General features: G+C 41.3%; 1 protein-coding gene across 7 annotated transcripts in view; it reads right to left on the minus strand.

Moving 5' to 3' along the window:
* Positions 1-22303, minus strand: part of lpp (LIM domain containing preferred translocation partner in lipoma) — a 231385-nt gene that overhangs the window by 205256 nt on the left and 3826 nt on the right. For all 7 annotated transcript variants that reach the window (XM_074636656.1, XM_074636655.1, XM_074636659.1 and 4 more), the window contains exon 2: positions 18388-18457. The gene's annotated coding sequence lies outside the window, so the exon portion shown is untranslated. The remainder of the gene's footprint in view (positions 1-18387; positions 18458-22303) is intronic.

Here is a 22303-nt window from a genome sequence, read left to right on the forward strand (position 1 = left end):
ACCTTGAAACATCAGGTTTTATCAACCACTGCAACAGGTTTTATCTGTCAGGAGCATCCCTTCTCTTTTCTTTATCAAGATCAAGAGAAAGCGCTGCCAACTTAAAGGGATAGTTTGGGAGTTTTGAAGCGGGGTTGTATGAGGTACTTATCCATAGTAGGTGTATTACTAACAGTAGATGACGGTTGGCACGCTCCCAGCTTGGAGAAACAGACAGCAGCACCGGCACCGGGTGGACAGGGCCAGCAGAAAAACTTATTTTAGCCACCTAAAAGAAAGGCTCATCTAAAAATATCTATATCCGTTTAAGTGAACGCTATATAGGATTTAGTAGGGGTGGGAAAGAAATCAAATTTTTTTTTTTTTTTACCATTTTAAATGGATTTTTTTAATGCCAGAATCGATGTATTTGCTTCATTTGAGTCTATGAGGAGGTAGAAGGAAGTTACCGCTTTTATTGTTGTAGTCTGAGTAACGTGACGTCATATCAGTTCTGTATCTGGCTCAAGCTGCATGCTAACTCTGTCATGGACAGGAAACGTTATCGTACTGCGGTAATGTGCGGTCAAGCCAGCCGCCACACACCGTGGTCTCCGTGGTCTCCGTGGTCAAATGGGCCGACGCTACAACTGTAGAGCACCCATATACTGACATTTGTGTTCTCTGCATTGAAACGGCCCCGATGGAGCTGACCATGGATGGATAAAGAGAACGGAGCTGACGGGAGAGCTAGAGACCACCTTGGAGAAGTTAGAGGAAGTAGACACGTGGGACTACATCCGGTTTTCAAAATAAGGTGTTAACAAAGGGAACTGTACATACAAAATACATCCATGGAAATAAGATTGATTGGATTATTTCACCAGAAGTATAAAACATTACATGTCCCTTATAAATTAAAAAGACAATACCACTAATTTGTGAGGGAATATCTTTATTCTTTGATTTTTGGGTTGCTGAAAAAAAAATTATAAATAATTCCTGACAATGACTGACTTGAGGATGACTTAATGAATATGATTTAACTTTTAGTCATGATCTAGAGTTAAAAAAGTTATCAAAAATCGCAATAAATCATAATATTGAATCGCAATTCTTGTAGAACCGCAATACATATCAAATCGGAACCCAAGTATCGTGATAGTATCGAATCGGGAGATAGGTGACTCGTCCCAGTCCTAATATTTATAATATTTTCCGATGCCGAACTAAACTGAAAGTGAAACATAGCTATACGTTTTTTGTCATCTGAGCCTGCTGGCTTTGGAGAGAGCATAGATAAGCTTCACTTTCAGTTCAGTTCCCCGTCGAAAAGGAGAAGGAAAGGAATGTCTGACGGCAAGATAAAGCTGTGAAAATATTTAAAATATAGCGCACACATAAACAGATATAGATGTTTTTAGATGAGCCTTACTTTAGGGTGGTTAAAATACGTTTTTCTGTCGTCTCTGTCCACAGCACTGTATTGCTTTGCTCCAGTGTCGGTGCTCCTGTCTGTTTCTCCAAGCTGGGGGCATGCCGACCGTCATCTACTGTAAGTAATACACCTACTATGGATAAGTATCTCATTCAACCCCACTTCAAAACACCCGAACTATCCCTTTAAGTATTAAGAATTACTCCAAAAGGCAAATAGCACAGCTTTTATTTTTAACCCCCAACACCTCTCTGGTAGTAGCCGATATTCCAGTCATACTTTTCTGTGCTTTATGAACACTTGTTATGCATCATGGACACTCTAAAACACTAAAGGCTACTTTCGAGAGTTTTTTAAGTTGAAAAAAAAAAGTAGAATTGAGTCTAATTTTTACCAGCCAAAGACAACCAAAAAGACACATAAGAAGATCTGGTTTAAATTCAATTGAAGAAGTTTCTTTGAAATTTCCAGTAATTGACAATGTTGACAATATTTAGTGACCTTTACACCATAAATACATGTTCATTGATTGGTTTCAATACTTGATGTTGACATTCAAAAGTAAAACAATGTTTTAAGTTGTAACACTAACCATTTCCACTGACATCATTCTTTCTTTCGTAATTCTAAACTGATTTATGTGGTGTGCTTTATGTGGTTTGCAGTCAGATGTTTTGGCACATCAGTAATGGCGCTGTGTTTTGCCAACAACATGCGTCGGTAATTTGACCGTCCTTAGAGACTGGCATCTGTCACTGCATGCAAAGTGAGTGTACCAGTCACATTGTGTGAAGTGTCCCATTAGCCTCGAGCTTCTGCCTTATCTGAGATTAATCAGTTAGTACTGTATCTGATCCTAAATGATAGGGGCACAGAGAGAATGGCACTTTTGGCACACAATCACTCCACTGTCTTTATGTCAACGTTAAAGATTACGGTTGTTTACTGGGGTGTGTTGATGAACAGTACATAGTTCAACAACCAAAATGTTAAAATGATGGCCGTTAGGAGTGCCAACACTCAACGCAAACAAGTACTCTGGAACTTTATCATCATTCCAACGGAAAGCAAATAAGTTCTAGTTTTAGTTTCTCCCTGCTCCTGAGCTAGTGAACTACAGTAGAAACCGCTCATAGTGACACCATTACAGCGGACAATATTTGTCATTGTTTTTCGTTGTTATTTGATTTCCAATAATAAATATATACATGCATTTGCATAAAGCAGCATATTTACCCACTCCCATGTTGATAAGTAGGGGTGTAACGATTCATCTACTACATCGATGTATCGATGTATCGATTTTTATTCCTACGATCCAACTACATCGATAGGTACTCGGCAAGTTGTCCTTCACGGGAGACGTATATTGATATAAAATCGATCTGAAACGCAAAAATCGATTGTATGGATACTAAGGATTAGCATCTTCTATTTAAGGACGACAAACGTTATATGAAAGTGTTTTTTAGCACTTTCATTAGTAAAGAAATGTTCAACGTTATTCCGGTTCACTCTCTAGACATGCGCCAGTTTGCCAGCTCCGCCCACTGCAGCGCGAGCACGCATCCATGGCGTGCATGCAGACGAACGGCGCACTGGACTCCTCCTCTCTCACCCGGTAACGGCGTAGAGGGAGACGGGCACCGGACTGCATGAACTGCCAGCGCTGCGGTGCAGAGGAGCCAGTCGGCAGAGTTTCAGGCGCTATCAATCCACTTGACGAGGATAGCTTCACCCACAGGTGCTTCCCTCGTGCGCTGCCGTTTTTTCATTCAGAGAAAATGACTTTCCTTTCCCCGTCATAATATCCAAGTGCACACAGCATCAGCCACACGTATCCAGCCGGAGAGCAGACTGTCCGCGAGGCAAATTATAAAGTAAAAAACAAAACAGAAATTCAACTAACATTAGTCTAACAGTTTTAATATATTTTTCCGTATGTTTTCATGTATGAAAAGATCCCAAGCAGACTACTGGATTAATATAAGCAAATTATTTAAACACTGTTTGTAAAGGAATGATTCTGTCCCAAGCTGTTTGATCATTATCAGCTGTTTGATCACTATCAGCTGTTTGATCACTATCAGCGGTTGATCTCTGTATCATTGATCTACTGTTTCTATTGAAAATGAGGACAGAAGCAGCAGGTTAAACCACTGTTCATTTAACTTGAAGAGAAGTTGGTTTATTATATTTGGTGTTAAATATTGCACTGCCTTGTATCTTGAGAACTGAATCAGCAGGTCCTGCAGTTGCACTTTTTATTATTTTCAAATAAAAGGTGTATGTATTTGCCATTAATCGTTGTTTACTTGTTTATATCCATAATTAATTTATCCCCGATTCCCTTACAAGAAAAACTTTGAGGAATGAGAATTGAGCTCTGTCCAGTATCAGATATTTATTTCACAGTCACACTGACTGAATTTTTGGCAAAAAAGTTACTGTATTGATTTCAAGTCATTGAATCGAATCGTATCGTATCACTCTAGATCAGCCATTCTCAAAAACGTAGTCTCCTCAAAGCTTATGAGAAACTGCCAAAAATGAGCCAACGAAATGCAGCAGCGAAACTTGGTGTTCCTCAGGCTACCTTGTGTAGTCTACAGAAAACTAATGTGCACGGGGAAAGCACCTGTGGTTGATGCCGCCCTCGTCAAGTGGAATGATAATGCCTGGTCACGTAGTGCCGCCAAAGTGAAACTCTGCCAATTCTCAACCGGGTCTGTACCATCACAGCGCAGGCAACGCATGCAGACGGATGGCACCCGCCGATAAAAAGTGAGCGAGGGGCCCAGGCAAAGGTGCGCCGTTCATCGCATGCAGTGCCTGCGCTGCAGTGACACAGAGCCAGGCGAAAGCCGGTAAAGCCTCACCCCAAGAAAGCCCTTGGTGAGGGAAAAGGCAGAAGATTTGGCAACAAGCTAGTGAATAGCGAAGTGGTCCACTTAATTACTTTATATGCATGTAATAAATATAACAATGTCGAACAGATGGTAATCTGCAGGAGAAATATAAAAAAATAAACAATAACAAAACTATAATAATCATCCGGACCCGGACAGACATGATCACTAGCGGTTTCCATTGTATTACTGACAACAATATTAGGACTGGAGATGGAAGTTTTGGGAGAGAGGTAAGGGGATAAAGACAGGAAAGAACATGCAAGAAGGAAAACTTTATTTTCAGGGCTGTCAAATAAAATATTTAATCACAATTAATCTCATGATTGTCCATAGTGAAGCGTGATTACTCGCACATTTTCGATCTGATCAAAATGTACCTTAAAGGGAGATTTGCGACAAGCTAGTATGACATGGCTAGTACCAATAGATTTTAAAAATCGCAAGTTGCGTTAATGCGTTAAAGAAATGAATGGCGTTAAAACAAATTTGCGTTAATGTGTTATTATCGCATTAACTTTGACAGCCCTAATTTATTTGTTAATTGATTCAATGCAGCTACATAGGCTACTAAAGGAGGAAAGAAATACCCTAAAAGTTTCAGACGATCAACACGACTTTGGATGCAGACCATTTTCCTTTCAGCTTGTCTGCTCCTCATACAAATACATAAGCTAACCAAGTCTCTATGTTTAGGAGCTTCCTGACTACTACGGTCATGTTGGAAATGGCCATTTCTGACTTAGCTTTTCCTAATTAGTAATCAGCGATGAGGTCATGTACACAAGTTTAACATGTAATATGGCTGGCAATAGCATAGTGGTTTAGAAAGAAATCCAGCAATGTCTGATGCATCATCGGCTGAACAAAGCTTACCTCATTCTGTTTTTATAGGGTTTTCAAATGGATTAATGATAAAAAGCTGAAATAACAGGAACTATTGGACAGAGTTCACTGGCAGCAACACAAGACCTTTCCAAAGGCACGTCTGGGCTCTACAACAAGAGTGAAATCTTTCCTGAAAAACAATGTTCATGAAGGAATAGGGTGTGTTGTGCAAAAGATAATTTATCCTTATAAAATAAAAATTGAATTCTTCAGACATGACATAAAAGTGTCTGGTGGAGGGTGTTGACATGATGGATGGTCATGACATCATGCAGTGGGTGTGGGGATTATTTTGTATTGGGAAAGGGAACAATAAAGTTTAAAAGTGGACCTCCTTCAAAGTGCCAAAGACCTTCAGCTGAGGTGATGAGTTATGTTCAAAGACAATAATAGCCACCAGCATGCAGCCAGATCAACGTTAAAATGAGGGACCCAGTCAAAGAAATCTGAACTCTATGGGAAAATAATGCGTCTTAGATTGTTGTTTATTGGCTCACACCATCCAGCTTGACTGGGAAAGAGAAAAAACGTCAACTTAGATTGGGAGAAAATCCCCAATTCAGAATTGCCAAGCAGATACTGACATACAGTATAAAAGAGTATTTAAAGCTGTCATTCTTGCCTCATATGCTACTAGACAGTATCATAATAAATTTAGGGCTGACAAAGTTAACACGATAATAACGCGTTAGCGCAAATTTGCTTTAACGGCACTCGTTTTTTTAATGCATTAACGCAATTGATTATTCAGAAGTTGTAGCAGGCTCAGTTTTAAAACTAAAGTGAAGATCATGGCATCATATGAAACTAGAACACTTAAGAACTCTATTGGTACCAACCAATGCCATACTAAAATAAAGCTTGTTGTGAAGGAGGCTAAATAACGCTCCAAACTTTTGGTGAGGGAAAACTACATGTCCATCTCCAAAGGGGTCCCTTGACCTCTGACCTCCAGATCAGTGAATGTAAATGGGTTCTATGGGTACCCACGAGTCTCCCCTTTACAGACATGCCCACTTTATGATAATCACATGCAGTTTGGGGCAAGTCATAGTCAAGTCAGCACACTGACACACTGACAGCTGTTGTTGCCTGTTGGGCTGCAGTTTGCCATGCTATGATTTGGGCATATTTTATGCTAAATGCAGTACCTGTGAGGGTTTCTGGACAATATCTGTCATTGCTTTGTGTTGTTAATTGATTTCCAATAATAAATATATACATACATTTGCATAAAGCCAGTATATATGTGTCCACTCCCATGTTAATGAGAGTATCAAATACTTGACAAATCTCCCTTTAAGGTACATTTTTAACAGATAAAAGCGTGTGATTAATCTCGATTAACTATGTACAATTTCCAATCAACCAGCAATAATTCCAAAGTTCTACATATTCTTAAATATGTCACTTATATCATTGTTGGTGCCACTAGAAAACAGACGCTGCACTGCACATACAATCACAGAGTTCAATCTGCACTCTAAAACTCTCCGAAAAAATGTCTGTTTCGAAGGCATCATTAGTTAAAGAGTAATCAAGAGTTGAACCCACAAACAGAAAGTAATCAAACCCTTAAAGTGATTCTCCTTAATAAGAAAGATAATCTCCTCCACTTTAGCTTGATTCTCCTCAGCTCAGTTGGATCGTTAGTGTAATTGCTCTTGTTAATCAAACCTTAATTTATTGACGAGATTCATTTGGAAGGCACGTCTTGAAAACATACAATCTCTCCCAATCTGGGGATGCCAACATCTTGAAATTAAGAACGCAAAGTAGAGTGAGACCAGATTAAGTTTAAGAGTGTTGGAGATGTCGCCAGAGACTGATGTAACCAACAATCAGCATCTGTCACTGCTTCTTAAACCAGTAGAGCCAATAAACCATCTCAACACACTCTTGTTGATAGCGTATTTGTTAAAAAACTGCAACATTTTTGATACCGTGGTAATAAATAAAGCTGGTATTGAACTACAATAATTCTAATGAATTGCAGTGGTAGTTCAATATTTATGTTGGATCATTGTAAATCTCAAATCTTATCTTTAAATACAGAAAGTGTCAAACAGGGTGTGTAAAAACAAGCTGCAGAATGATGAACTTCGATGGCTATTCAAACGTAATTAGGCCATCAAAGCAGCATTGTTTTCCCATAGTTTTTTATTATAACAATCAATTCTGACAAAACTCCTCAATCTCTTCCCAGTAAAGCATCTATAATCTTGCTTTGCCTGGTGCACAGCTGTCTGGCACAATACTTTAAATTGAGAATATTGTATGTCAATTTTGCTTAACAATTGTGGGATAACGGTAAATGATAAAACATGGTGTAACAATACCACAAGTAGAGAACAGTCATATACCTCAAAGGGTGAATTGCAACTGCGCTGCCAAGCAAATAGCGTCTCGGCTCTCCTGTGCTATTTGTGCATATTCAAATTAGGTAATATACAGACATTTGGCGCAAAATTGGCCCCTTTCTATGCAAATGAGCCTCATTGCAAAAACAGTCCAAATCACAAAAATCAAGATGTTCACCATCTTATTTAGCATGTTAGCATGCTAATATTTGCCAATTAGCACCATAGAAAAACTACACCTGAGGCTGATGAGAATGCCATTAGTTCTGCAGGTATCTGGTCATAATCCGAAGTAGTGGACACACTGAAATTTTGACCTGATGATGGTGCTAGATGGGAAGTGAAGGGATTTCACCATTTTGACAATTCAAGGGGACATGAATATCTGTACCAAATTCATGGCAACCCATCCAGTAGTAGTAATTGAGACATTTCACTCAAAATTACAAATGGCTGCCTGTCTACAATGTAGAACAGTCCAAAATAAGTTGGACATCGATAATTTTAACATCTCCATCAGCCGTTGCAGAGTAAGCATAAACATATTTTAAAAAAGACATGCTACGGGTGCATGTCTGAAGTGCGTATTGGCTTTAGTGGACTGCACTGGAGATCTGTGTTCCCAGAAAAGCAACACATATAAAGAAATACATATATAGCACGATACCAAAGCAGCTTGAAGTTTTGGTTTAGGTTTAGTTTTTGGTCAGAACTATGATAATTTTAAGGAAAAAGGGGACAAGCATGGCTGAAAATATGCTTTATGTATCATTTCATTAACAGATAAATGGCTTATATTTCTTATTAGGGCTGTCAATGTTAACGCGATAATGCATTAATGCAAATTCCTTTTAACGGCATTAATTCCTTTAACGCATTAACGCAACTTGCGATTTTTAGGTTGTAGCGGGCTCAGGGTTGGAGTGAAGATACTGGTATCATATGAAACTAGACTAAACCTAAAGAATCCATTGATACCAACCATGTTTGTTGGGAAGGAGGCTAAATAACGCTCCAAACTTACACTATATTTTGGCGAGGAAAAAGTGGCATGGTCATTTTCAAACCTCCAGACCTCCAGATCAGTGAATGTAAATGGGTTCTATGGGTACCCACGAGTCTCCCCTTTACAGACATGCCCACTTTATGATAATCACATGCAGTTTGGGTCAAGTCATAGTCAAGTCAGCACACTGACACACTGACAGCTGTTGTTGCCTGTTGGGCTGCAGTTTGCCATGCTATGATTTGGGCATATTTGATGCTAAATGCAGTACATGTGAGGGTTTCTGGACAATATCTGTCATTGTTTTGTGTTGTTAATTGATTTCCAATAATAAATATATACATACATTTGCATAAAGCCAGTATATATGTGTCCACTCCCATGTTAATGAGAGTATCAAATACTTGACAAATCTCCCTTTTCGGTACTTTTTGAACAGATAAAAAAAATGTGTGATGTGTGATTGATTTGCGATTAATCGTGATTAACTATGGACAATCACGCAAATAATCACTATTAAATATTTTGACAGCCCTATTTCTTATATTCAGTAATGACTGTGTAAGCATACAGAATCCAGCATCCAATAAAACACTATGGAAAAAAAGAACAATTGACACTGGCATGCAATCAGGATTACTAGCTCTAAGGCTGATACAGTCCCGGCATAATTTTAAGATAAAAGTTAGAGATTATCACTCTACACCATCACTGAAGTCAGCAGCCGCAGCCCTTAAAGCTAAGTCAAATAATTTACCTCTTCTCTCCCCTACTACTGCCAGGCACCTGCCACTGAATGTTTGAAGTATGAAAGTAAGAGCCAGGAGGAAGGTCAGACCTGTTGAGGTGTAGATATCAGCTCGAGTGGATGTTTGTAAAACCAGAATTCTCCAATGACCTGAGCTGCCCCCAACACACACACACAAGCCATCTGCAGGAAAACATAACTCTGCTATTTAACAGTTTCTATCTTACAACATCTATTCAGTTCGGCCAGACACAACAGATGTGTGCGCGCTCATCTTCGCCTCTGGACCCCTCATATTACTGACAGACAGTTGTAGACAAGGTCAGTCTCGTGGTCAAAACTGTTCTCACTGCAGTGTTGAACTTTAAAAAAAAACACTTTCCTAAAATATCTAGTGAGCTGGTGAACAGTCGATATCAAGTCCCTTTTACATACTTGCTGCGCTTGATGCACGGGAACATTGTGTTTCTGTATTGTGTCTAATGCAAGGAAATAGCAATGGGATCTCCTTAGTACCTCTTTCAATCAAGCAGTGACAAATAGAAGTGACAAATAGTTACCAACAAGCAGCCTATATATACACACTTTTGAACAATGCAAAAAAGACATTATATTATAATACTATTTTGACAAAACAAACAGCATTCTCTCACTGTATATGTTAATGCTACAACAAAACGAAAATATTAAATTGAAAATTAAGCATTAAATGATACTCACAGTTCTCTTTAGATAATTGAAGCACAGAAAAGTGCTAGCTTCACTAAATGGCAGTCACTTGGAAGGCTCCTCTCACCCCTAGAAAGCCTTATGCAGCTGAAATGACTCACATCCCCTCTCCCAACCTCTGTCAACCATCATGAGGAGGTAAACATTTCCAAATATGGAGAAAATATGAAGACAGTATTGAGGGCAATATCAATTTGGTTTGCTTTTAACATGGAATGTCATACTGTGTGAGCCAGAGTCACTCAGCAGAGCCAGTTCTGTGGTGCATACCTTTTGCTAGGAATAATAAAAATGATTGTAGAGAACTTTTCACAATCGGTTTGGGTTAGGTCTGACCTAAGATGGGTAACACTGTGAGCCTGCCCTACAAGCTTGATTTTTAAAAGGGAAGATAGTCAAAATGTAGAGAAGAGACGATGAGTTAGCTTAAAAGCTGTAAGTGTGAAATAGACAAAAATGCAGAGAAATAGACTAAATTTACTTTTTTGCTAACCAGGTGATCAGGGCCAAATTAGAAAGTAAAGATAGCCCATTTACTGGGAGAAGCTGTCTTGTCAAACAGATTGTGTTCAAGTTATTAAGAAGGTATAATTAAAATGTGATTACTACTCCTCATGAGTGCTATGGGTCAGTGGGGATCAGTTCCATTAACAGCTGCTAAGAGAGAACATTACACCTCCCTGCCTGGACTGGAACAGTTCTCGTCTCCTCAAACAGCACAACCTACTTCATCCAAATCCCAAAGGAACGGCCCGCATTCAGACAATTGAATTCTGACATGTTCATAAATTCTTTTAAAAATATATCTTGTATTTGCATTTATAATACAATCTCTGCTTTTTTTCTGTCAACCTTCCATAATTCCTTAAGTCCTAAATCTGGTATAAATCTGATTTGTAACGATGCCAAGTCAGTCTGAACGGTCATATAAAAAAATCGGGTAAGCAGATGAGAAAAGATGTGTTTTGAGGCGGGACTGGAATATGGTGAGGGAATCAGAGTCTCTGATGAGATTGGGGAGTGAGTTCCAGAGCTTGGGAGCTGCCCTGGAGAATGCTCTGTCCCCAAAGCTGCGGAGTTTGGACTTGGGGGTGGAGAGTAAACCAGTTGAGGTGGATCTGAGGGACCGTTGAGGTTGGTAGGGGTAGAGGAGTTCAGAGAGATAGGGGGGTGCAAGTTGGTGGAGGGCTTTGTAGGTGAGGGTCAGGATTTTGTAGGAGATCCGGTGGGAGACGGGGAGCCAGTGAAGGTCTTTCAGGACTGGGGTGATATGATGCCATGATTTGGTGTGGGTGAGGAGTCGGGCAGCTGCATTCTGGACCAGTTGTAGTTTATTGATGGAGGTGTTGCTGATGCCATAGAGGAGTGAGTTGCAATAGTCAAGGCGGGAGGAGATGAAGGCGTGGATGAGTTTCTCTGCTGTAGGGGGTGTGAGGGAGGGACGGATCTTTGCGATATTGCGAAGGTGGAAGAAGGATATTTTGACCAGTTGGCGGATGTGGGGCTCGAGGGAGAGGGTTGAGTCAAAGATCACGCCAAGGTTGCGTGCCTGGGGGGAGGGGGAAACAGAAGTGCCATCGATGTTGAGTGTGAGGTTGTTGGTTTTGGTGAGGGTGGATTTGGAGCCGATGAGGAAGAGTTGTGTTTTGTCGCTGTTTAGTTTTAGAAAATTCTGTTGCATCCAGGCTTTAATTGCAGAGAGGCAGGAGTTGATGTGGGAGAGCGGTGGGTTGTGGGGGGTGTTGGTGCTGAGGTAGATCTGAGTGTCGTCAGCATAGCAGTGGAAGTCCAGGTTGAAGTGGCGTAGGATCTGACCGAGGGGGAATATGTAGATTATGAACAGGAGTGGACCGAGTACAGAGCCTTGGGGGACACCTTGTGTGACTGTGGATGTGGCAGAGGAGTTGTTGTGAAGGGAGATGAAATGAGATCTGTTGGTGAGGTATGACCGGAGCAAGCTGAGTGCAGTACCTTCGATACCGATGTCTTGGAGTCTGGTGAGAAGAATGTTGTGACATACGGTATCGAAGGCTGCACTCAGGTCCAGGAGGATGAGGATGTTGAGGGCTCCGGTGTCAGCAGAGGTGAGGAGGTGATTGAGGACTTGGAGGAGTGCAGTTTCTGTGCTGTGGAGGGGGCAAAAGCCAGATTGGAGGGGTTCAAGCAGGTTGTTGGAATGCAGGTGAGATTGGAGCTGGGTGGAGACGAGGCGTTCGAGGGTTTTGGAGAGGAAGGGGAGGTTGGAGATAGGGCGGTAGTGATTGAGACAGGAGGGGTCCAGACCAGGTTTCTTGAGTGTGGGGGTGACAGCAGCAGTTTTGAAGGCTGGGGGGACAGTTCCATGGGACAGTGAGGAGTTGAAAAGGTCAGTAAGGTAGGGGCATAGGACAGGGAGGCAGGACTTCAGCAGGGGAGTGGGGAGGGGGTCGAGGGAGCAGGTGGTGGGTTTGGATGTGCTGATGAGTTTGGCAATGGCTGCTTAGTCAACAGGGTCGAACCGGAAGCATATTAGAAGAAACAGGGTCACATGACAACGTGGCTACAATGTCAATGCAGACATAAAAGCCTTAAATATAACATAAAACAAGCAAAAGACTTGACTAAAAGAGCCATGACTACACTACATAAGGTGTGCTTTTTACAATGAGCTAAACCATATTGAATGCAACAAAGAAAGCTATGAGTCAGTTGAGATACATGGAGAAACCATAATGCTATGACTGTACTGGATGCTCATACATACTTCTGCATGAGCATTCAGGTATCAGGTCTTTGCTACTGCTGCAAGTCAGTTCAGGGCAACTTCTTCAGATTGGTATTAGATTTTAGCCACTTTACAAAACACAGTGTCAATCTAACAAACCAAATGGGCCATAACAGGGCAGGAATTTCACCGGCTGCCATGGCCGGCATGGCAGCCATGGCCGGCATGGCAGCCATGGCCATCATTGCCCCTCTGTCTGGCCTTGATGCCATTCTGTAAATCGTATGCCCTGCCACCACAGTGGCCTTGTTTTCTTCACTGCCTCTTTCCTGTCAATATGTTATTTAGACACCAGTGTCTTTTGTTGAGATTCAGAACTCTTACTGGGCAACATCCAAGGAAACGTTGTGCACATAACCAGTCGCGGGTTCAATTTCGAGCCTGGTATGAACCGAAAGGAAAACTGTGCTATTTATGACGATAGTTTGACGGACGCATCTTCACCGTTTTCCAACTGCGACATGGCAGAGCTCATCGCAGGCACTCCAGGCAATGCTTGTGATTGAGGGTCCAAGAAGCGTCTCTATGCTCTGCTTGGCAAAGAATATACGCCTAGTCTATTTTTAATGGCGCCACTGTGTGCAGTGTCTCCTTCGCTGGTTGAGGGGATGCACCCAAAACCAGCTCCTTCTCCTTCTACTTTTTAAAAAAGTATCATAATCGAAGCAGCAAAACCAGAGATATCAATAATTACCCATAATGCAAGTCTGATTGTCGATAGTTCGGTTGGAGATCCAGGTGTGTTATGCTATGCTATGTAGCCGCTAGCCTCAAGCAGAGATGAGCAGCAGGTTACAGAGGTCTGGTCAGCTCACTTCTCTCTAACTCCACACCTCCAGATTTTTTTAATTTCAAACTTGTAGTCTTCAGACCCAACCGACGCTGACTCAAGTGACTCACTTGAGGATATTTATCAGATATCCTGAAGCTCCCTCTGGCACCAGAAAAGGCTTTATACAACTTTGTTTACCAATGCAGTTAACCTTCTTCCCCTTTAAGGATTGCAGATTGGCCCAACACAAAGATGACATTTCACCTGCTGTGCAAAATGCTCAGAGATATTACAGTAATAACAAGCTGGCCAGTAAAGTATAGCACCGCAGCCCCAGCGAGGCGGAGGAAGCCTCGCAATCAAAATAGAACCTGCCCTCACCTGTCAACAACAAGAGCTATTTTTTTATGTTTTTATTTTTCAAAAATTACAATTTCATAAAGTGATATTGTCTGTATTTCAACAGCCAACATTGGCGTAAAAATAAAACAAAACAACAAAAATATAAAAAAAAAAAAATCTTATCTGGTCCATAGTCAATCATCACTCACTCATCTTCAACCGCTTATCCGGGGTCGGGCCACAGGGGCAACAGTCCAGCAGGGGACCCCAAACTTCTCTTTCCCGGGTTACATTAACCAACTCTGACTGGGGGATCCCGAGGCGTTCCCAGTGGAGATACAATCTCTCCACCTAGTCCTGGGTCTTCCCCGTGGCCTCCTCCCAGCTGGTCGAGCATGGAACACCTCCCTAAGGAGGCGCCCAGGGGGGCATCCTTAACAGATGCCCGAACCACCTTAGCTGGCTCTTTTCAACGCAAAGGAGCAGCGGCTCTACTCCGAGTCCCTCACTGATGACTGAGCTTCTCACCCTATCTCTAAGGGAGACGCCAGCCACCCTCCTGAGGAAACTCATTTCAGCCGCTTGTACCCGCAATCTAGTTCTTTGGGTCATGACCCAGCCCTCATGACCATAGGTGAGAGTAAGAACGAAGATTGATCGGTAGATCGAGAGCCGATCGAGGTCCATAGTTTTCTTTGTTATATACGTAAGAGACTTTAGTCCAAAAGACATTTTGATGAGCTATGGGAGGATGAAAGGCTAATGAATACTGAGGAGCATTTCAAAGAGTCAGTATTTTATACAGCTATAGACACTGCCATCGCACAGGTGACACGCAGGTTCCGTAGCATGCAAGATGTGGCACAGAGGTTTGGGTTTTTACGCCCACAAGAACTTCTGATGATGAAATGTACAAATCAGCAAGTGCCCTACCTGACCAATACAAAGATGACTTATCTGCAGATTTTCCAGATCAAGTGCTCTCATTTGGACACACATTACTGTCTGCCATAAAGGAAATAGAGCATGACTTTGTTAAAGATATGGCGCACACTCTATTCATAAAGCAGCATATTCATTTACCTGAAAGCAGCATATTCATAGTGCCTGATTCGGCCACCGCTGAAACTAATCAAAACATATGAGAAGGCCAGTGTATTTTTTGTTCACTCGATTTTCCTTTCACAAAAGGATATTAAAATACAAAAAAATAGTGGTTATTTGATTTTCATTTTAAAATACAAATATTAAAATTCAATTCAATTCAGTTTATTTTTATATATCGTCAAATCATAACAGAAGTTATCTCGAGAAGCTTTTTATATAGAGCAAGCCTAGACTAAGTCATTTTGATGGTACTACACTGCATAAGTCTGAGGTTATTGAATATTTTTATAGCATCTCTTTTGGGCGTTGCACTTTGTAGACGGTCCCTGACCACTCGTCTCACAGCCAGCTGCACATAGAGACCAATGTAACGTGTCCAGCTCGGAGTACGGCTCGTTTTGATTAAAATGAGGTTGTAGCTCGTTGTCTACCTTACTACGGTTAGAAAGAGACGTCGTTTGTGCTTTAACAACGTTTAAGTTATGAGTTATTGAGAACTTCTGAAGTTCAAATCTGTCAATATCTTTCCAACTTTACCGAAGTTAATTACTCTGCAGTCATGTCTTCTTCCCTGAGACCCATTCTTTTATTGTCTCCAAAAACTACGTACTGATCCATGTCCATCACCTTCAGTTACACAGCAGCACCGTACTTTTTTTTCTCTCATACACGGCACCTTCCTCATACACAGCACCGTCCTCATACACGCTCTTACGCAACTCCCGGTCACAGAGTATGAAAAAACTGGTGTTTTTTCGTCTCTGTCTTCTAGTGATTTTATTTTTTGTTTTTAGAAATAGAAAATGAAAAACAACCCGTTTTTTAAGTTTAGTTCATCCCTTTTTGACCCTGATAAAAACATGCGCCTTGTATTTCAATTTTTAGGGCCCAAGCACCGACAACGTTGAACCAGCGAAGGCCCTATTGAAACTGTAGAGTTTATTAGGGCCCGAGCACCGACAACGTCGGACCAGCGAAGGCCCTATTGAAACTGTAGCATTTATTAGGGCCCGAGCACCGACAACGTCGGACCAGCGTAGGTCCTATTGAAACTGTAGCGTTTATTAGGGCCCGAGCACCGACAACGTCGGACCAGCGAAGGCCCTATTGAAGCTGTAGCGTTTATTAGGGCCCAGGCACCGACAACGTCGGACCAGCGAAGGCCCTAATGAAACTGTAAGGGTTCTTCTTTTTCTTTATTATTATTTTTCTCTCAAATGAATCGCCTTTTTGACGACCTTAGCCATCTCAAAAAGTTGTTAAACTTGGCAGACGCGGTGAAAAATTTCATTTTTTAAGGGTCTCGGCCTTGAGTGTTGTAAAATGACTCACTAGCGCCCCCTAGAAAATTGGAAAAATTGAGCCCCTCGCTCCGGTTTCACCTACATGTATGAAATTTGGCAGACAGATGTAACATGTGGAGACACACAAAAAAGCCTCTGGGAGGTATGGCCAAAACTCAACAGGAAGTCAGCCATCTTGGATTTAATATGCGATTTTTGCCCATTTTTTGCGTTTTATAGGGCGTGTACTTTAACGAATTCCTCCTACAGATGTCATCAGATTGACTTGAAATTTGGTCAGGACCATCTTTAGACCTTGAGGATGACAAGTTATCAAAATGGTGAGTTTTCACTGAACGACCTGACCGTGGCGTGGCGGCCATTTTGAGCCATTCGCCATGAAACAGGAAGTTGTTGTAACTCAACTGTACATAGTCCGATCTGCCCCAAATTTCTCAGGTATGATAAGAGTCCAGTCCTGAGGACATGTATATGCAAAAATATACTCATAGCCCCGCCCCAAGACATTAGCCACGCCCCCTTTCATAACTCATGAACCGTTTGTTGTAGTCTTGTGGGAGGTGTCATATCCCTCAGCAGAGAGTTCCTGTTAAGTTGGTATTTTTATCCCCGCCCCCAACACATTAGCCACGCCCCCTTTTAATAACTCATGAACCATTTGTGCTAGACTCTTGTGGGAGGTGTCATATCACTCAGCAGAGAGTGCCTGTTAAGTTGGTATTGTTATCCCCGCCCCTACACATAAGCCCCACCCCCTTTATAACTCGTGAACCGTTTGTCGTAGAGCCTTGTGGCAGGCGTCGTGGCGCTCGTCAGAGTTTCTGTTTCACCGTGGCGCGTCAGTCGGCGTCCCGCCAGTACCCCCGACTCGCGAGTAGGGGCGATGGTCCGTTCATCGCTGCTCGCAGCTTTAATTATTTTTTTATTTTAAAATGAAAATCAATTAATCACAAATTTTTGGTATTTTAATATCCTTTTATGAAAGGAAAATCGAATGACCAAAAGATACACTGGCCAGAGAAGCACCGTGGCACAGGAGGGACTGTCAACACTGGCCATCCTGACACACAGTCTGGACTTAAAGAGGCTGGTATGGGATTTTGCTCATTGATACGTCAAAAGATGTGCGCGTGTATATTCGCGTGGAGGTCTGTAAGAAAACAGATATTCAGTCATATTTCTAAGAAGAACGTGTAGTATTCACTATTAATGAAATATTTGTCGCTATGTTTAAGAAATTCGAAATAAAATTGATTTGTCCTCAAAGGAAAAACTTGTTCTATATACTGTATCTTCACTGTGCAGTTGTTTAACAATCTGAGTGGGCTGGTGAGCTTTTTTACAATAACTTTGATAAAGAAGTCTTGCACCCTGCGACAATGAGTAATGGAGTCAAATACAAAGTACCCCAGACAGCTTTCGTCCATGACTGTCGCAGGATCAGCATCTTGAAAGCAGTTGTGACACTTCATGGTTTGTTAAAAAGCTCCAACGGTTTAAAATGTATTCAATACAATTAACTCCATAATCTGTGTCCAGTGTTCTTAAGTGTTACTTTTCGTTATGCGTTTGAAATGATAAGTATCCTCACTATGAAAGATGTTAAAATTTGCCTGTTCTGTGCTACATGGGAGGGGCCCACTCAGGGTTAGTTGCAGGCGGGGCCTTTTGTCTTTGCGTTACTGTGCTGATGACAAGTCTATATGGATTCTCACAGAGATACACCGTGCAACACAAGGATTTACTAACAATGAAGTCCTCGCACTGGGTACAACCAAGCATATTTTGCTTTTCTGTGTTCACCACTGAGCTACTTTAAGTTCACAAACCATCCTCATGGGCAAATTCGGTGACATTTTTGACAGTGATTTGACCCTGACTTGCTAAATTATGTTGATACTTTTGCACTTAAACTGCAACACATGACCTTCCAAACATAAGTTCTTCTACTACCACCCAACAGGAAGGCACCAAAGCAGGACAAAAACAAGACCAACACATTAGTATGAAAAAAAGCACAACACAGCAAAAGCTATGTTACCTTTCCTCCTCTCTGATGTTCAGGATTCCTGGAAGGCGTTGAAGCGATGCCCTTTACTGTGTGTTCAAATCTGTTGAGATGGAGAAATATTGACAACTCTGTATTACTCAAATGGATTACATAACTATAATTGAGCTGCCCAGGACCACACCAACACGTCAAGAGGGTCCTGTCAACTCACAGATATTTTTTTCTGCAAGCGCATCATTCGTCAGTGGAAAGATAAGCCATAGGTAGACTCCTATAAATCCTGCATGAGCCTGAGTGTAAGTTGTCCATTTAAATTTTAGTCTGTCATTTCTCACTAAGCACCTGTCACAGCCTGGTGGAGTAATATTTCACTGCAAAGATACAGTTCAGGAGAAACAATGCTGACAAGTGGCACTACAGAAAATATTATACCACAGTGTAACAATTATTGAGTGAAGAGAACTAAGATTAAAATAACATTGAATATGAAGGTGTCTCTCAGGAAAATAACAAATCAAATGTTTTTTAATTGCAACTTGTTATTGCTTAGTGGTATTTAAAGCTGCAGATTGAGCAATTGTGATTTAAAAAAAAAGCTATTTTCATAAAACTGTCATTATATCCTGACTAGGGCTGCACAATTAATCAAATATTGATCGCGATCACAATTTTGGCTTTCCACAATTGAATGAACATGATTGACTGCGATAATGACGTTTAAAATACGTGCTCCACTCATAGAAAACTCTGCGGAATAAATCAAGAGCTTCCTGAACTAACAGCTAAAGATGCTCCGTCAATCAGCAGCCCAGCCGATTGAAGCCAGACAGTTTTAATAAAGCTCAGTTCATTGGAAAAACGATGTACACCGATCAGCCATAAAATTAAGACCACTGAGAGGTGAAGTGAATAACATTGATTATCTCGTTACAATGGCACCTGGCAGTGGGGGGGATATATTAGACACTAAGTGAACATTTTGAACTTTGAACTTTGAACTTTGTGTTGGAAGCAGAAAAAGTGGGCCAGCGTAAGGATGTGAGCGACTTTGACAAGGGCCAAATAGTGCTGGCTAGACGACTGGGTCAGAGTATCTCCAGAATTGCAGCTCTTGTGGGATGTTCACGGTCTGCAGTGGTGTGTATGTATGTATGTATATATATGTGTGTGTGTGTGTGTGTGTGTGTGTGTGTGTGTGTCTGTGTGTCATATATATATATACACACATATATATACACATATATATACATGTATATATATATATATGTGTATATATATATACAGACGTAGGCAAAGTTGTTGGTACCCTTCCGTTAAAGAGAGAAAAACCCACAATGGTCACTGAAATAACTTGAAACTGACAAAAGTAATAATAAATAAAAATTTACTGAAAATGAACTAATGAAAATCAGACATTGTTTTTGAATTGTAGTTCAACAGAATCATTTAAAAAAACAAACTAATGAAACTGACCTGGACAAAAAATGATGGTACCCCTAGAAAAGATGTAAAATAATTTGACCATAGGGACATGTTAAACTAAGGTGTGTCCTGTAAATAGCATCACAGGTATCTTCAAACTTGTAATCAGTCAGTCTGCCTATTTAAAGGGTGAAAAGTAGTCACTGTGCTGTTTGGTATCATGGTGTGTACCACACTGAACATGGACCACAGAAAGCTAAGGAGAGAGTTGTCTCAGGAGATCAGAAAGAACATTATAGACCTTCATGTTAAAGGTAAAGGCTATAAGACCATCTCCAAGCAGCTTGATGTTCCTGTGACTACAGCTGCACATATTATTCAGAAGTTTAAGGTCCATGGGACTGTAGCCAACCTCCCTGGACGTGGCCACAAGAGGAAAATTGATGACATATTGAAGAGACGGATAATACGAATGGTAACCAAAGAGCCCAGAACAACTTCCAAAGAGATTAGAGGTGAACTCCAAGGTCAAGGTACATCAGTGTCAGATCGCACCATCCGTCACTGTTTGAGCCAAAGTGGACTTAATGGAAGACAACCAACGAGGACACCAAATCATAAAAAAGCGAGACTGGAATTTTCCAAAATGCATATTGACAAGCCACAAAGCTTCTGGGAGAATGTCCTTTGGACAGATGAGACAAAACTGGAGCTTTTTGGCAAGTCACATCAGCTCTATGTTCACAGACGCAAAAATTAAGCATCCAAAGAAAAAAACACTGTACCTAATGTGAAACATGGAGGAGGCTCGGTTATGTTATGGGGCTGCTTTGTTGCATCTGGCACAGGGTGTCTTGAATCTGTGCAGGGTGCAATGAAATCTCAAGACTATCAAGGCATTCTGGAGCGAAATGTGCTGCCCAGTGTCAGAAAGCTTGGTCTCAGTTGCAGGTCATGGGTCCTCAAACAGGATAATGACCCAAAACACAGCTAAAAACACCCAAGAATGGCTAAGAACAAAACATTGGACTATTCTGAAGTGGCCTTCTATGAGCACTGATCTAAATCCTATTGAACATCTGTGGAAGGAGCTGAAACATGCAGTCTGGAGAAGGCACCCTTCAAACCTGAGACAGCTGGAGCAGTTTGCTCACGAGGAGTGGGCCAACATACCTGTCGACAGGTGCAGAAGTCTCATTGAGAGTTACAGAAATCACTTGATTGCCTCAAAAGGTTGTGCAACAAAATATTAAGTTACGAGTACCATCATTTTTGTCTAGGCCAGTTTCATTAGTTTGTTTTTTTAAATGATTCTGCTGAACCATAATTCAAAAACAATATCTGATTTTCATTAGTTAATTTTCAGTGAATTTTTATTTATTATTACTTTTGTCAGTTTCAAGTTATTTCAGTGACCATTGTTGGTTTTTCTTTCTTTAACAGAAGGGTACCAACGATTTTGCCTACGTCTGTATATATATATGTATATATATATACATATATATTTCTTTGCTGATGATTGAATTGGCCTCACAAGGCTAATCTGTGTGGTTGAAGGCTTTAACTAGCAAGATTTGTCTATTCATCATATGCTTTATGCTATAAAAGGTCACAAGTTCAAAGGGCCCAAGATGATGTCTTCACTGTTTATTTTGTCACACAGACCCCATTTACACCTGGCATTAAAATGTGTCTCATATCCAGATTGTGTCTAGATATGATTTAACCTGATTACATTTACACCGGGTAATAATTTGCATCTCCAGTGTCCACATTGAGATCACTCTGAACGGGAAAGGGCTGAGAGAAAGGCTGCAGTACGCAAGGGCTTGCAGCCGGGCACTGCCGGAGAGGTTCAGTGTAATGTGGGTACACTTAAGCCTCAAAACACCATTTAGGGAGAGAGGACCCACAAATGTGATTTTAGGGTACATCTACACTCGCACACACAGAGGGACGGGGAGAGGAGACGCTGAGCACAGAGAGCGGTGGCGCTGAGTTCTCTGGTCACAACGGTCCAGTGACCGGAGGAGCGCTGGGAGCTCGCTGCAGGTTGAGCTCCGAAGCTCCAGAGCCAAAAAAATGGTACTCAGTACACCCCTAGCATTTCCACCGACGTAGTTGTTGTATGGTGTTCAATGTGGTCACAACGGGTCCCTGACCACCTGCGGAGGTGGTTTGGACGATCGGATCCCAATCCGTCTTCACTGCATTTAGGGAGCACTTACACCTGTACTTTCATGTGGTCAAGCACTATCCGACTGTAATTCGACCGCCCAAAACGCATTTTAATGCCAGGTGTAAAGGGGGTCACAGACTAGCGTTGTAAATTAACTTTTTTGTCCACCTGCCACTGTGGCTGGTGTATTCCAAAATATATCAGCCAATCAATAGATTACCAATGTTTTTTTGGCTGGTGAGTGAAGTAAAGTATAGCAGCCAATTGCATATTTTGCAGCATTTGGCTGGTGCTAATTTCCAACACTGTCACAGACCCAGAAAATCCTCACATTTGAGAAGCTGT

The sequence above is a fragment of the Sebastes fasciatus genome, chromosome 5 (genome assembly GCF_043250625.1).
Source record: "Sebastes fasciatus isolate fSebFas1 chromosome 5, fSebFas1.pri, whole genome shotgun sequence".
Taxonomy (NCBI): domain Eukaryota; kingdom Metazoa; phylum Chordata; class Actinopteri; order Perciformes; family Sebastidae; genus Sebastes; species Sebastes fasciatus.